We start from the raw sequence: 18,072 nt of genomic DNA, 5'->3' as shown, positions 1-18,072 counted from the left end.
TTTAAAGGAGATCTGTACTAGGAGCTCTTGCATTCAGCACCCAGTGTGATACCTTCACTCAGAAACACAGGGGTGCTGTTAGTTCTCACTAAACTTACTAATGTTAGGCAGGACTGTGACTAGGTTACAAGGAGAAAGGGACTTTGCAGATAGGATTATGTGGTGGACCCTGAAATGGGGAGATGATTTCAGGATTGGATTTCATGGATTGTGTGGGTGGGTCCAGCATAATCACAAGACTCCTTAAAAACATCTGAAGATGCCTTGCTTGCTGGCTTTGAGGATGGAAGAAGGGACTAGAAGCCAAGAACTGTGGTGGCCTCTAAAAGCTGGAAAACACAAGGAAACACTTCTCCCACGGGGCCTCTGGAAGAAACCAGCCTGGTTAACACTTTGGTTTTAGCCCAGTGAGACCCATTTTGGACTTCTAGCCTCTAGAACGAAGATGATAAATGTGTGTCGTTTTTAAGCCACAAACTTTGTAGTAGTTTGTTATAGCAACAGGAGGAAACTAATGTGGAGCCTTTGTTTCTCTTTAATTTAAATTTTAAAATTTTTATTTTATTTTTTTAAGATTTTGAAGGGGCACCTGGGTGGCCCAGTTGGTTAAGCATCTGACGCTTGATGTCAGCGCAGGTCATAATCTCAGGGTCCTGGGATTGAGTCCCACATCGGGCTCCACGCTTAGTGTGGAGCCTGCTTAAGACTGTCCCTCTCCCTCTCGCTCATGCTCTCTGTCACTCAAATAAATAAAATCTTTTTTTTAAAAAGATTAATCTTTGTATACATCATGGGGCTCGAACTCAAAACCATGAGATCAAGAGTTGTAGGCTCTACCTATCCAGCCACCAGGTGCCCCTCTCTTAGTTTTTTTTTTTTTTTTTAAGATTTTATTTATTTATTTGACAGAGAGAGATCACAAGCAGGCAGAGAGGCAGGCCGAGAGAGGAGGAAGCAGGCTCCCCACTGAGCAGAGAGCACGATGCGGGACTCGATCCCAGGACCCTGAGATCATGATCTGAGCCGAAGGCAGCGGCTTAACCCACTGAGCCACCCAGGTGCCTGCCCCTCTCTTAGTTTTAATGTATAAGTTTTTTGTTTGTTTTTTTAAGGTTTATTTATTTATTTTAGGGAGCACAAGCCAGGAAGGGCAGAGGGAGAGAGAATCTCTAGCAGACTCCATACTGACGCAGAGCCCAAAACAGGGCTCGATCCCACAACCCTAGGATCACAACCTGAGCCAAACGAAGAGCCCAACACTTAACCACCTGTGGCACTCAGGCACCCAGCTATATTATCTTTATAACTGGTTTGAAGAGGGCTGTAGGTAAGATCAAATGAATGTACTAAATTTACTTAACCACCTTGCTGAAGGATAAATTTTGTTTTTAGAAAGTAAAATCATGACTCAAATACAAAACAAGTATGTTAAAGATATTATTTGTTCATCCATGAGAGAACAAGTTAAGATGTTTTAACTGGTTCAAAGGAGAATCCAGAGAACAAATAAAAATATAATTAGCCCAGTAGGAATGCTGAAAAATTTGCTTTAGTAGATACATAGCTGGCAGAATTAGCCAGTATCTACTCAATAATAATCAGTTACATTTAGGACTTTACATGGTGCAACTTGCATATGTATGGACAGGAATCACCTGCGTGATCTGTTTCCCTCGATTTGCATCATGATCAAGTAGCTTAAAAGCACTCTTTAAGTGCCGGCAGTTTGGGGGACTTGTTTCAAAGTTTTTCACGCTGTTTCCTGATGCACTGTTGTTGGATGCTTGGGGTAGTTCTATTTCTTTGGTTTTATTAGAACAAAAAACCAATATGTCTTTGTGTTAATTTTTTTCTTTCCTAAAAGGCTTGATTGTGTAGGATAACATACTAGAAGGGGGATTGTCGGGTCAAAGGATTCTGACTTTCAGTTAACATTGCCAAGTTGTATGAACCTTTCTCCCACGCACAGAAAACAAACCCCACCCATGTCCCACCGCAGAAAATACCACTTCTGTGGGCCCTTAAGAAACCCTCAAACTTTCTTTTCCAGATGCTCCCCTGCCCCCCACCCCCCGCCCACCCACTTTTGCCTTCTGTTCACTGGCGAAAAAGATCCGTGGAGAACTGACTGACTTGGACGGATTGAGGACTCTTTCCAGTACTGGGGAGAGGCTTAGGCTCCCCTGAAAACCAGAGCCCCCGAACTCCGTAACAGACAGGGTCAGGGCTCTGTTACAGAAGCAAGGGTATCCTTGGGCCTGGCTAGAAACTGGTTTTTGTTGCTGCTGACTTTATTTTCATTGTTTTGCTTGTTTTATTTTTGAGAAGCATGGTGGTTGTATCCATAGCCCTAGGATTCAGGAAAACTTCTGATTCTGTTTCTGACCATTGCTAACTAAGGCTTAAACAGCAAATTACCCTGTATCTGAGGTTTTCCATTCATTGAATAGACTTGGGGGTTGGGAACCATGGGTAGTGGGTCAAAGTTCAACTCTAAAATTATAATTATTTTAAATGGAATGATCACATGAGAAACTTTCTGCAGGAAAGCAGCCCCCCCCCCAAATAACCATGATGACAGTTTGACTACAGGCAAGCATCTCGTTGACCCCCACTTGTTCCAGGAAATGGCTGGCCACAGAAAACCCTCCGCCCTTTCCTCTTTTGAAATGTCCCCAAACTGCTCACTTGCCCCCTTGCAGCTAACCAAGGATGGCCAAATGTACTGGAAGACCAGTGAGTCTTCCTCACTCCACTAATCCTATCTTTGCAGAATGCTTTTCAATGGGACAGCATTTCCTTTTTTCTCCATGAAATATACTCCCTGACACCTTTGAACACCTGCTGAAACAAGGTTGATGGCAGAAGTGTTCTCTTGCTGCCGGTTTATGAAAAAAGAAGCTTTGTTATTATTGTTTTGGGCCTAGATTTATCTCTGACATGTGGGATGTGTGTCTGTAAGCATACCCCCAGTAATGCATGCCTGCTTCCTGGATATATGTGGGTTCACTTTGATTGACAGTGTTGGACTGCAGTGGTCACTTAGATGACATAGTTGAAGGGTTCTCATTCAACCCTCTAATTAAATTCAGTGAATTAATGTGGGACAGCTGACACCAAAATGGATCAAAATAAAAATGCTGAGGGTAGCCCTCCCCTGGCTTCTGCCCAGTATGTCCGATGAGTCCCTTTGAGTTCCCTGAGTTCATTGCACACACAGGGCAGATTGATGACGGACCTCTCAGAGGCTGGGCTTGCTGTAGCAGCTGACCCACAAAGTCACACAGAAGGCAGCTGTCAGCTTCATTAGGAAGGTAGGAATATTTGCCAGTGGGTATATAGAGTGGGTACACTATCGGATCCGTGTGCTAATTGCCACTGTAGTTTGCCTATTTTAAAATTAATTCATACATTTCTGAAGGCAGTACGTCTTCAGGATTTAGGGAAATCAATTCCGTTAACTACAGGGTATGTTTATGGTATGGCAGCCCCATGATTAATACTTTTCTAGGTGTGAGGAATTAGGGCCAGGGCATGAAACGTGACAGGTATCCTGAGCATGATGATGTCATTAGGTGTGTTTCAGCAGAGGAGTGATGTCTATTTGTTTTTAAACAATGTCTCTGGAAGGGCTCCTGGGTGGCTCAGTCGGTTGGGTTTCTGACTCTTGGTTTTGACTCAGGTCTTGATCTCACGGGTCATGGGATCAAGGCCTGTGTTGGGCTCCGCGCTCTGAGGGGAGGCTGCTTGAGATTCTCTCTCTCTCTGCCCTTCCCCCCTGCCCCTACCACATGCACATGCACACACTCTCATTCTCCCTCTTTCAAATAAATAAATCTTTAAAAAAAAAAAAAGATGTCTCTGGGAAGTGGAAAATAGACTAAAGGGGGGATCATGAAAGCTTGTCTCCAAATATGGCCCCCAGTGATTCCTCCATTCCCCTTGATTCTGGGCTTACTTGTGGCTGCTTTGATGTGTAGAAGACAGTGGAAGGAATATTCTGGGACTTCCAAGCTCAGGCCTTAAGAGAATTCCCTTCCTCTTGGAATGCTAGCTCTTGGGTCCAAGCTGTACAGAGAGGCCACATGGAAGAGAATTGAGACCCACAGCCCAAAGTCCCAGCTGAGGACCCAGCCATCTGTCAGAACCAACTGCCAGAGAAGATGAGTGAGCCACTTGGATATTCTGCCCACAAGTGCCCACAGTCCCAGCAACATGACATGAATAGAGGAACCACCTCTGTCAGCTCAGGAAAACCAAAGAATTAGGAGATTTAATAAACTGGTCTTGAAGTAGTTCATTTCCTAGCAATGGATAACTGAAATGGGGGCAGGGGTGGAAGCAGGACACCAGTGAGCCAGTTGTTGGGATCATTTAGGCCAGAGATAATAGGTAGGAAAGAAAACTTGACCAGACTGGAAGAAGTGAGGATAGTCAGTAGTCCAGCTCAGGGTGCGCTTTGTCAGTGTGACTTTTAGCCTGGACTGAGGGAAAAGTCAGTAGAAAAGCAGCAGCTCCTTGCCTGGCTCTCCTAACTCCAGACCACTCCTTAGAAACAACTATTTAAAATTCTCAGTTCTCTCGTTGACAGTGACCACCATTTTGCACCAGTTGCTTATACTGGTTTGGTGATGGTGGTGAGGATCAAAAAACAAAGGGATGCCTGGGTGCCTCAGCTGATTAACCATCTGAGTCTCAGTTTCGGCTCAGGTCATAGTCTCGTGGGTTGTGGGATCAAACCCTACATTGGTCTCTGTGCTCAGTGGGTAGTCTGCTCAAAGATTCTCCCTCTGCCACTCCCCCCACTCTCTCTTAATCTCTGTCTCTCTAAAATAAATAAATCTTTAAAAGAAAAATAAGGGGGCACCTAAGTGGCTCAGTCGGTTAAGCAGCAGACTCTTGGTTTCAGCTTAGGTACAATTTTGGGGTTCTGGGACCCCAAATCATGTCCTGTTTCGGGCTCCACACTCAGCTGGGAGTCTGCTTGAGGATTCTCTCCCTCTCCCTCAGCCTGTCCTCACCCCACCCCCATCAAATAAATAAATAAATCTTTTCTTAAAAGCTCAAAGACAGGATGCCTGGGTGGCTCAGTCATTTAAGCATCTGCCTTTGGCTCAGGTCATGATCCCAGAGTCCTGGGGTCGAGCCCAGCATTGGGCTCCCCACTCATCAAGGAGCCTGCTTCTCCCTCTCCCTCTGCCTGCTGCTCCCCCTACTTGTGCTTTCTGTCAAATAAATAAGGTCAAAAAAAAAAAATTGCAAGGACATAAAGACAAAGAATATGGTTGATATGACCATTAAAAAAAATCTATCCTGAAAGACACCATAACCAAAATAATGAAGAGAAAATATTTGTAAAATATTAAAATCTCATACATTAAATATATAATAACATATAAACAATTATAATTAAAAAATACATAAAATAATACATAATATATAAACAATTCTGAAGAAAATGACAGTCTAATAGGAGACACCATTAAGGTGTTCTAAGAATTTCACATTAGACTGCTTTGTCTTGATGCCTCACTTTTAGATATCTTCTCATGTGGCCTCATCCTCAGTAGATGTGCCCCACCTTCCCAACATGGTGTCAGTTCCACAGTGATCTCTGACCCAGAAGATGAGAGGGGATATGTGAAGTCTTCTTTAAAGCCTTGGCTGTGGAACTCACACAGTATCACTTCTGCCATGTTCTGTTGGTTAAAACAAGTCACTCCACAAGACCAGACTCAAGAGGTGAAGAAACAGACTCCTGTCACTGGGAGGAACAGCAAAGTCACATCACAAAGGGGTATGGTAAAAGGGAGTTGTGACTCACTGGGGACCATCACTATCACACTGTACCACGTGATATCCAAAAATGTCTCTCTTCTACCCTCATGCTTGAGTGATAGTTTAGTTGAGAATATTATTGTAGGTTGCTTATTATTTTCTCTAAGAATGAAGGCATTTCTGCATTGTCTTCTGCTTTCTAGTGGTGTTGGGAAGGGTGATGCCATTTTTGTTTGTTTGTTTGTTCCCTTATATGTGATTGCTTTTATTCCTCTAAAATCTTTCAGGATCTTCTGCTAATCTATGGTATAATGAAATTTCATAATATGGCCATGTGTTGGTCTTCTTTTTTTTCTTTATCTCCCCCTCTTTTGCAATTACTATACTGGGCGTTTAGAAAGTCACTTTGGGCATCTGGGTGGCTCAGTTGGTTGAGCGACTGCCTTTGGCTCAGGTCATGATCCTGGACTTCCAGGATCAAGTCCCGCATTGGGCTCCCAGCTCCTTGGGGAGTCTGCTTCTCCCTCTGACCTTCTCCTCTCTCATGCTCTCTCTCACTCTCTCTCTCAAATAAACAAATAAAATCTTTTAAAAAAAATAAAGAAAGTCACTTTAATCTGGAAATGTAGTTTGAAAGTTTTTCTTGAATTATTTTTCTGACAGCTCAATTTTCAACAAATATATTTTCTCACAAAACCTAGTAAAGAGTAGCATTAGCGCACCTGGGTGGCTCAGTCACTTAAGTGTCCCAACTCTTGATTTCAGCTCAGGTCATGATCTCAGGATTGGGAGACTGAGCCCTGTGTCGGGCTCAGTGCTGAGCCTGGAGCCTGCTTGAGATTCTCTCTCTCCCTCTGCGCCCCCCACCCATGGTCTTTCTCTCTGCACTCTCTAAAAAAATAAAAAAGAAAAGAGTGTCATTGTTTTACATTTTTTTGCAAATCCCTTTAATGCCTGGCTTAATAGAAGACAGCTGAGTTCTCACATCTACTTCTGCATTCCATCTGTTGCAATATGTTGTTTTGGTTGCAGTATATGAAGAAATTCTGACTAGGCACATTTTAAAAGGAGCTTGTGTCTGAACAGATAGATAGTGCAGAAACCAGTGTAACTAGAAACCTGGCAACCATCTATTTACCTTAAGACTTTGCTAAATGGGAAATATTCAGTCATCTTTTTTAAAAGAATATTTCCAAACTTGCACTGGTAGGAAAGAAAACTGGCCTCGTTTTCTTATATAATAAAAACCACTTTGCACTTCATTTGTGAGTCTGAATGCAGAATTTTGAGAAGACAGCCATCAGAGAAAGCATGTATCCACTTTGTAAATGTAACTAGCCAGGAGAGAATCTACAAGGTCAGGTTACAAGTCATCCCTTAGCTACTGTGTCCCTTGCCATTACAAAGTGAATCAGCTGATTGCCTAAAGTACCAAATTTCTTTTATGGAATTTGTATGAGTGCATGGGTTGGACAGAAAAAACGAGAACCTGAGGATGTGGATAAGACTGTTTGCTGAGGTACCCAATTCATCACAAGCCACCAGGAGTTCAACATGGAGGGATGGCGTTAGTTACGCATCCCTGTGATCGGATAATTATCCTTACGTAAAATGAAAAGCATGTCCATATTCCTATTACTAATTCAGAGGACACAGCAATATAAAACCAAAGTTATAAACCCCTAAAACACCCTGCCAAGACAATGACTGTTTTCATATACTTTGGTCTGAGCATGTGATTAGTAAGTGTATGATAGAGCAGATCAATGGAGCTAAATCCACAAGAAACCATCTTTTTATCCTGAAATAATATCCTACCCATCCCTTAAAGTAAGTACTAAGTGATGCATCAAGCTTTTCCTCTCCTGGATCAAAGAGAAAGAGCTCTGAGAGCAGAAACACAGCAGTGGTTGTGGCAGAGAGGTACTGTGGTCCGTTGTCTCTAGAGCAGAGGAGGGTGACAATCCAAAGAAAAGCATACACAAAAATATCATAGAACCCTACTTAGCAATGAGAAGGAATGAACTGCTGATACACTTGGTGATACACATGAATCTCAAACATAACTGAACAAAAGGCAGCAGACTTTTATCAAAAAATTACATTCTGGGGGCACTTGGGTGGCTTGGTCAGTTAAGCGTCTGCCTTCAGCTCAGGTCATGATCCCAGGGTCCTGGGATAGAGCCTGGTTGTCTTCCTCTCCTCCCTGCTTGTGCTCTCTCTTGGTATCTCAGTTACTGTCTCTCAAATAAATAAATAAAATCTTTAAAAAAATACATTCTGTGTGATTTTATCTGAAACTCTGAAAAAGACATGTCTAATCCATAGTGACATCGATCAGTGTTTGTCTGAGGCCTGGGATTGGGGGGGATTGCTTGGGAAGGGGAACAAGGGAAACTTTTGAGGAGATGGGGATGTTCTATATTTTGACAGTGGTTACATGGGTATGTACCTTTGTTGAAACTCAAAGAAATGTACACTTGAAATGGGTATGTTTTATTGCATGTACATTATACCTCAAAAAGTTGACTTTAGGGGTCACTTGGGTGGCTCAGTAGGTTAAAGCCTCTGCCTTCTGCGCAGGTCATGAACCCAGGGTCCTGGGATCGAGCCCCACATCTGGCTCTCTGCTCAGCAGGGAGCCTGCTTTCTCCTCTCTCTCTTTCTGCCTGCCTTTCTGCCTACTTGTGATCTCAGTCTGTCAAATAAATAAATAAAATCTTAAAAAAAAAAAAAAGTTGACTTTAAAAAAGTTCATGGGGCTTCCATTTCCAGACAAGATGAGTCAGTAGATTCTACCCTATTCCTTCCACTTACTACAACCAAAAACTTGATAAAATACATAAAGCAACTCTCGGACTTCCACGATGGTGGGAAAAAGGTGAACTGTGTAGACAACTTGGGTCTCAAGTGATGACACAGCTGGGAGTCCTCGTGGGCTTTATTAGTTAACTAGATCCCAGCCTGGGCACCAGAGAAAGCCAAACCCAAAACCATCCCCAAAGCACAAAGTCCCAATGAAAGCCCACTTTCTAGGGGGTCAAAGGGCTGGGAGGGACAGCAGTGAAAGGTAGACTTTTTGACAATGCTTGCTTTGTTCTGGGCAAACACCATGAAATAAGCCATAGCCTGTCCTCTCCAGCAGGCTTTGGGGAGACTGTGGTGTGGAGCTTGCCCCCCATCCCAGCTGTGCACTACTGTCAGGGTAGTCCTCGCTCTCCTTTCTAGTGATGACTGTGATGTGGAGCTCTGTCAGTCAGCCCCACTCTGCACAAGTGTGATTAGCGAGAATCCCCTTCCTCTCCATCCTCATGGAGTGCTGTGACAGGAACGTAGGGCCCTGTTGGCATCCTTGCACTGCACTAAGCAAAGGTGACAAAGAGGAAGCACCCACCCTCTCACAGCTGGAGCATGTGGGGAGGATTACAGATGAGGGATCTACAAAAAGAGATTGCTTCAATTTGTATATGAAGTGCAGGGTACACCCACCCACAAGTGACCTATGTGTGCAAACCACCAGAACTAACATAGTGGGGGTATAGCTCAGTGGTAGAGCATTTGACTGCAGAACTAACATAGTGAAAGCTTGAGAACTCAACTACGATGTGGAATACTGTACTGTTTCAGGATGGCCTCTGGGTAGCACGCAGCACGGCAGACCAAAATTGTACTGATTTTAAACTAAACTGACATTCCAGTTCACAGACCACAAAAGTGAGCCATGGTGCTCATTCTGAACTTGAACAAGTTGAATACATACCAACATAGTTTTAAAAAGGAACCAGTGACTCCTAATATAATACCCAAAGGTCCAGGATAAAATCAAATACTTTGTATCATACCAAAAGCCAGAAGAAGCCTGAACTGGAATGAAAAAGGGCAATGAAGGGATGACTAACATCTGGTGCCTGGCTGGCTCAGTCAGCCCAGTGAGTGAGTCTTGATCTCAGGGCCATGAATTCGAACCCCACATTGGGTACAGCGCTTCCCTTAATTAAAAAAACAAAACAAAACAAAACAAACAAACAAAAACAACTGATGCTAACATCAAGATGGCACAGATGTTGGGATTATCTGTCAAGGATTTTAAAGTAGCTATCCCCAAAAAAGAAGAAAGAAAGGAAGAAAAAGAAAAGCTTCTGTGAGCAACCATGAAGAGACCTGAAACAGAAAAAGAAAACTTGAACAGAGAAAAAGAAGATATAAAGAAAAACCAGATGGAAATTCTAAACCCGAAAAATGCAGTAACAATAAACTTACTGGGTGGGCACCATGGCCCACTGGAGATGACAGAGGAAAGCAATGACCTTGCAGATAGACCACTAAAAATTCTACAACTTGAACAAAGAAACAACAAATGAACAAAATGAACAACTTCAGGGGTCTGTGGGAAAATACCAAAATACATGTGTGTCACGGGAATCCTACAGGAAGAAGAGAAGTGCAGTTCAGAAAATATACTGAGACAATGGCTAAAAGCTCCCCAAATTTGGCAAAAGATATAAACCTACAGATTAAAGAAGCTGAAAGAACCCCAACCAAGAAATCCTAAAAATCCTAAAATAGTATGCACTAACAGTCAAATTCATAGAGACAGTAGAAGAGTGGTTTCCAAGGGTGAGGGATGAAGAAAACTGGAAGATATTTGGTCAAATGTTGCAAACTTTCAGTTAGAAGAGGAACAAGTTTTGGGGATCTAACATACAGCAAGGGGACTATAGTTAACAATATTGTATTACATACCTGGAAGTTGCTAAGAGAGTAGATCGTATATGTTCTCACCAGAAAAAAAAAAAGAAGAAGAAGAAGGAAGAAATAGTAATCATGATGGAGGTGTTAACTAACCCAACCATGGGCATCATTTCACAATATATAAGTATGCTAAATTATCATATTGTATACCCTAAGTTTACACAGTGTTATATGTTATATCTCAATAAAGCTGGAAAAAAAATAAAAAGTGAAAAAATGATAAAGAAACCTAGAACAATACCTAGGAACTGTGGGACAGTTCCAAAAAGTGTAACATAGGTGGACTGTGGGCTGCTGGGGTTGGTGAAGGATCTCAAGATGGCCGGGAAAAACTTGCTCTAAAAGCCATTGACTGAGTAGCTTTTGGGGAAATCATACCCCAAAACCAGAAGACCATTGCTAACTTCTGAAATTCTGGAATGAGACCTTTACCTCCAGGTGGGCTACTCTCCCTGAGAAACCACCTGCTCTAGACTGGGCTTACTACAAGGCCAGTGTGGCAAAGGCTATCTTAGGAGATTACTTTGAGAAGTTTAATGCCCTGAAGTTTCCTCTGCCGGAGGAGAAATACACTGTTCAGGTGGATGCTAAAGAAAAAGAAGATGTGAAAAGTCATGCTGAATTTTTGTCTCTCTCAAAGGCCAGGATTGAGGAATATGAAAAAGAGCTAGAGAAGATGATCATAATTCCATGTGATCCAATGACCATTGAGGACCTGAATGAAGTCTTCCCGGAAATCAAATTAGACAAAAAGTATCCCTATCGGCTTCACAAGCCAATTGAGTATTTATAAACTTAAGTTGGGGAGAAAGTTTTGGCCCTTATATTGTAAATGCTGGACATTAAAAATAATTATATAGAGGTGCCTGGATGACTCAAGTCAGTTAAGTGACTGTTTGGGTCTTCAGATCAAGCCCCGAGTCAGGCTTCCTGCTCAGTAGGGAGCTCACTTCTTCTCCCTCTGCTGCTCTCCCTGCTTGTGCTCTCTTTCTCTCAAATAAATAAAATCTTTAAAAACAATAATTATATAGTAAAGAAGAAAAATTGTCATGTACACAAAACAGGAAACACTAGAAGGAGAAGAAGGAGAAAGCAGAAGTAGTGGTAATAGCCATTTTCCAAAATTAATGATAGACACCAGACCACAAACTCCGGTAGCTCAGAAAATACCAAGCAGAGCAAATACCAAAAATCCACACATACGTGTATCATATTCAAATTACAGGAAAATAGGGGCACCTGGCTGGCTCAGGGTCCTGAGTTTAAGGCCCACGTTGGGCATGGAGCTTAACTTAAAAAAAAAAAATCTTTGCTATTTGTATACCTACCTAATCATATAGATAACTCTTTGTTCAAAGTAATGAGAGCAACAACAAACTGGGTGATTATAACATATGGGTAAGTGAAGGCAGTGGCAGCCAATGTTATAAGGGATGGGAGGGAGGAATTTGGGGCTACTCTGTTACAAGACACCCGCACTCCCCAGGAAGTGGTATAGTGTTATTTGAAGTGTACTTACATGCAGATAATCAAATCATTATGTTACATATCTGAAACTAGCATGTCAATTATATGTCAGTTTTTAAAAAGTGGACTTGGATTAGTTGTAAACATACATTGCACACTTTAGGGAAACTACTAACAATTTTTTTAAAGAAGTGATTGATAGGACAGAAGGAGCGAAAATAGAAACATATAAAGTGAAAACCTGCCAGAGGGGAGTTTTAAGAATTCAAAGAACAAAGAAAAAATGGAATGAATACAAAAGAGTTACAGACATAGAAATTAATCCAACTATATCAATAATTACTTTAAATGTGAATGGGTCTAAATGAAAAGATCAATTGAAATCCCTTGTCACAGTGAATAAAAACAAGATCCAATGACATGTTGTCTACAAGAAGCCCACTTTAACTACAAAGACACAGGCAGATACAAAGTAAAGGGCCGGAGAAGGATATACCATTGCTAATGTTAATGAAAGTAAAGCTGGAATAGCTGTACTGATTTCAGACAAAGACGACTTCAGAGCAAGGAAAATTATCAGGGATAAAGAGGGCATTATATAATAATAAAAGATGGAAATGAAAATCCTTAGTTTGCATGCACTCAACAGCAGAGCGACAAACTACGCAAGACAAAGACTGCTAGAACTGCAAGGAGAAACAGATGAATTCACTATTACAGTTAAAGATATCAACACCTCTCAATCAGTGATTCACAGGTCCAGCCGACAGAAGGTCAGTAAGGATATAGTTGAACTGAATAGCACCAAAGACCAATTAGATCTAACGGACATGTATAGAATAGTGGGCAGCAGCAGAATAGACATTCTTAGAAAGCTCATGTGGAACATTCATCAAATTAGACCACATTTTGGGCCATAAAACACACCTGACCAAATTTGAAAGAATAGAAATCAAATAAGGTTTGCTCTTAGACTACAATGGAAATCAGTAACAGGAAGATAGCTGGAAAATCTCAACGTATTTGGATAATAATTCATGGATCAAAGAAGAAGTCTCAAGAAATTTACAAATATTTTGAGTTAAAATGAAAACAGAACTTATCAAAATGTATGAAAAGCCATGCCTAGAGGGAAATTTATTGCATTAAATATATAATATCAGAAAAGAACATCTAAAATCATTAAGTTTCCAACATAAGAAACTAGAAGTGTCCATCAACTGATGAACAGGTAAAGAAGATACGGGGTGTATATACATATATATACACACATATATGTATATATACACATATATGTAAATACAACCCACATCTTCTTTAGCTATTCATCATATATATATAGGAATCAAAGAGAATGAAACCTTGCCATTTGCAACAGCATGGATAGAATTCATGGGTATTATGCTAAGCAAAATAAGAAGTCACAGAAAGACAAATATGATTTGTGAAATATGGTTGTGAAATATGATTTCACTCATATGTGGAGTTTAAGAAACCAGAGTTTAAGAGTTTAAGAACCAGAGTTTAAGAAACCAGATGAACATATGGGAAGGGAAGGAAAAATAGTATACAAACAGAGCAGGAAGCAAACCATGAGACTTCACTATACGGAACAAACTGATGGTTGCTGGAGGGGAGGTGGGCAGGAGATGGGCATTGAGGAGGGCACCTGTGATGAACACTGGGTATTATATATAATATGGAACCAATACTACACTATATGTTAACTAACTTGAATTTAAATAAAAAATAGAGAAGGAAGAGCAATATAAGCAGAAGAAAAGATGTAATAAAAAATTAAATCAGAAATCAAGGAAATTGAAAACAGGAGATCAACAGAGATCAACAAAATGGAAACTGGTTCTTTGGGGGAAAATATCATTAAAATTTATAAGCCTTCCAAGATAACCAAGAAAAAAAAAGTATAAATATCAGACATGAAGGAGGAGTCATTGAAAGGATAATAAAGGAATATTATGAACGGCTTTATGCCCATAAATTTGTTAACGTAGATGAAGTGGGCCAATTCCTTGAAAGACACAAACCACCAAAACTCACAAAAGGAGAATTAGATAATTTGAATAGTTCAATATTTACTAAAGAAATAGAGAAAAACCAAATTAAGATATTTATGAGAGGAATATTACCAATACCTTTCATGAATGTAGATGCAAAAATACTCAAAAAATGTTAGCAGATCAAATCCAACAATGTATAAAAAGACATACACTATGACTAAATGAGACTTATTCTAGGTATGGAAGTCCAATTAAAAATTCTAAAACCAGTTAATGTAATCCATCACATCACTCCACAGGCTGAAGAAGAAAAATCATGATCATATCAGTAGATGCAGAAAAAGCACTTGACAAAATCCAATACCCACTCATGATAAAAACTCTGAACAATTTAGGAATAATAGGGAACATTCTCAAACTTATTGATAAAGGGTGTTTACCATAATCCTATGGTTAACATCATACTTAATGGAGAGACAGTGGACATTTTCCCCCTTAAATTAGGAATATGAAAAGATAATCCCCTCTCACCACTCCTATTCAACATTGGACTGGAAGTCCTAGTTAATGCTGTAAGAAAAGGAAAGATATACATATGGAGAGGGGAGAAGATAAATAAAGCTGTCTTTGTGCATAGAGGACATGGCAGGAGGACATATGTATGACACATGACATAGAGGACATATGTATAAAATTCCATAAACTAGACCAAAACCACTCTTGGAACTAATAGGTGATTATAGGATGGTCACAGGATATAAAGTTAGCATGTAAAAGTCAATTGCTTTCCTCTGCCAGCAATGAATAGTTAGAAACAATACCATTTACATTAGCAGCAAAAATAATGAAATATGGAAGCATAAGTCCAACAAAATTGGTACAGGCTTTATAAGAAGAAAACTAAAAAACTCCAATTAAAGGAACCAAAGAAGATACAAATAAATGGAGAGAGGGTTCATGTGCATGGTTAGATGTCAATTCTCCCTAATTCCGTCTATAAATTCAACATAATCCCAATCAAAACCCAGCAAGTTTTTGTTTTAATATTAACAAGCTGACTTTATATATGAAAAGGCAAAAGGCCCAGAATGTCCAACACAATACTGAGGAAGAAGAATGAAGTCAGAGGATTCACACTACCTGACTTTAAGACTAACCATCGATCTACAATAATCAAGACAGCATGGCATTGGTGAAAAAATACCCAGGTTGATCAGTGGAACAGAATAAAGAGGCCTGAAATAGACCCACACAAATGTAGTCAACAAAGAGTCAACTTTTTTTTGACAAAAAAGCAAAGGCAATTCAATGGAGAAAGGATATTCTTTTCAACAATGATTTTCTAGAACAATTGGGCATCCATACACCAAACAGTGAAGCTAGATTCAGCCCTTACACTTGTTACAAAGTAAACTCAAAATGGATCTTAGACTTAAATGTAAAATACAAAACTATAGAACCTCTGGAAGCTAACATAAGGGCAAATCTAAGTGACTTTGGGTTTGGCAATGAATTTTTAAATTTAACACTAAGAACACAATCCATAGAAGAAAAAAAATGATTCCGTTGAACTTGATTAAAAGTAAAAACTTCAGCTTTGTGAAAAAAGTTAGATCGAAAAGATAAGCCACTTCTCCAGACAGAGGCTATTTGCAAAACATTTCTGATGAAGGACTGGTACCCCCAAAATACAGAGTATTTAAAAATCAACAATAAGAATTCAAAAGTGGGCAAAAGATCTGAACAGACACTTCACCGAAGAATATAGACAGGTTTGACAAAGAAGCAAATAAGATGTTCAACATCATATGTCATTAGGGGATGGCAAAATAAAATGAGATATCACTTCATACCTTTTGGAATGGCTAATATCCACAAAACATTTAGTACCAAACAGTGGCAAGGAAAAAAAGCAATGGAAATTCTCATTCATTGCTGATGGGAATGCAAACTAGTACAGCCATCTTGGAAGACAATTTGGCAGTTCTTAGAAAAGTAAACATTCTTACTATGCAATCCAGCAGCTGTGCTCATACATACCCAGTTGCATTGAAAAGTTATGTCTAGGGGCGCCTGGGGGCCTTGGGTGGTTAAGTGTCCAACTTTCGATTTTGGCTCAGGTCATGTTCCCAGAGTCGTGAGATGGAGCCCTGTGTCAGGCTCTACGCTCAGTGCAGAGTCTGTTTGGGATTCCCTCTCTCCCTCTTTCTCTGTGCCTCCCTCCACCTGAGTGTGCTCACTGTCTCTCTCAAATAATAAATAAAATCTTAGAAAAGTTACATCTACATGAAAAACGTGTATGTTTATAGCAGCTTTATTCATAATCACCAAAACCTAGAAACCACCCAGATGTTCTTGCATCCGCGAGTGCGTAACAAACTTCATTATATCCTGACAATGAAGTATTATCCAGCCATGAAAAGAAATCAAGCCACAAAAAGATGTGGAGGATCCCTCAATGCCAGGGAGCTTGGGGAGACAGTTCTGAAGGTCACCGGAGGGCTGGAAATACAGACTCGGAAACCGGGGAATTCAACCTTGGTCGAATTCCTTTTGAGAACATTCCTTTTGAGAACTTGCCTACATTGGTAATGGCTGTTCTCCTGGACGATGATGAAACCTGAGTATAATAGATTTGGTAGCATAGCAAGAACTCAGCCTCTGTCTCTGTCGCGTCTGCTCTTTGCCACCTTGCTCCCATGAGATGCGCCCTTGGCTAAATTGATGTGACATGGGGGTGTATGTTGGAGTGTGTGTCCTCTTCCAGGCAGGCCAGTGTTCCCACAGCCCTGCAGTGGTCAGGGAGCCGAGGTCCCAGGGAGGGAAGGAGGCTGCTTTCTAGCCAAGATCTATTGTAATGCAGCCCACCGGAAAGAAGACGGCTGAGTGACGGGATTGAGAGATGTCACCTGGGGCCCCAGCCTGGGGCAGTGCGGCCTCTGCAATAGCTGGACACTAGGAAGGCCTTCTTTATGGGCTGGAAATGGAGTGGCTGCAGTGGCCACCACAAGGTAACTCTAGTGACAGAGGTCACTGGGAGTCAGAGGCAGGCAGAGCACCAGAGCTCAGCCCCCTTCACGTGAGGGGCCGCTGTGGAGCAGTCACAGCCTAAGGACAGCCAGGCAGCTGGGGCAGGAGGGGTAGAAGCCGGGAGGTGGGCCTGACTCCGAAAGAGGGGCCCAGGCTTAGAGCCAGGCATGCATTTGTCGTGTGCTTCTGTCCCTGGGCCTGGCATCTCTATTGTCCGGGTTGAGGGAAGCTGGGGAAGGATGCCCCATCCTGTCTGAAGCCCAGAGAGGGTGTGACTTCCCTAAGACACACAGCATGTTATAACTGAGTCAGGCCTAGGACTCAGAAGCCCCTGCTCCTTGTTCCAGGCTGCCTCCTTCCTTCCCTCCCTCTCTCCCTCCTTCACCCCTTCCTGGGGATGCCCAGGGGTTAAATCATGTAATGATCATCGAAATAACGCTTACCACGAGATGAGCACAGTGGAGGATAGAGGCAAGGAGCAGAGGTCGTTCTGTCTCATGCAAGCGGTGAGGGGAGCAGCGTCTGCAGAGTTTAAAAGCAATAACAAAACCTCTAAAAGTCAGTCTGCTTTTTATTATCACTCTGCACTGGCCCTTCTCACCAAATCTGGTGAGGAAATTACTCTTCCCAGCCCAAATATTTCATTAGCCCATGTTCTAAACAATTGCTGCCGTTCTTGTTAGGTTTAATATGAGATCAGCACATCGAAAGGTGACGTTAACTATGATGAACACTGGGGTTGAAACGGAAGTTCGTCCAGAAAACCTCCTTGTACGCTCGGCTCCCAGCATGCCCAGACTCAACTACTACAAGTTTGGTAACCGTTTGGAATGGTTAAACTCAACTTCGGCCTCTGGTGCTCCGTCCAGTGCTCCCCATAGCCCTGCATTTAACAGCAGGTGAGGGACAAGCAGCACCAGCTGTGTGATGGCGGGACAGCCACGTGACTTCGAGAGGCAGAAGCCAGGTTCCCGGAGCCTCACTCTGGCTCGAACGCATCACACGCTCTGAATCTCCCAGGTCCACT

The 18,072-nt window shown here is 41.6% G+C and overlaps 1 pseudogene; it reads left to right on the top strand.

The window, feature by feature from the left end:
• The first annotated feature begins 8,218 nt into the window (after positions 1-8,218).
• LOC122915380 lies at positions 8,219-11,323 on the top strand (annotated as a pseudogene).
• Positions 11,324-18,072: the final 6,749 nt, after the last annotated feature.

This window comes from Neovison vison, chromosome 8 (genome assembly GCF_020171115.1).
Source record: "Neovison vison isolate M4711 chromosome 8, ASM_NN_V1, whole genome shotgun sequence".
Classification (NCBI taxonomy): Eukaryota; Metazoa; Chordata; class Mammalia; order Carnivora; family Mustelidae; genus Neogale; species Neogale vison.
This window is presented reverse-complemented; position numbering and strand designations above follow the sequence as displayed.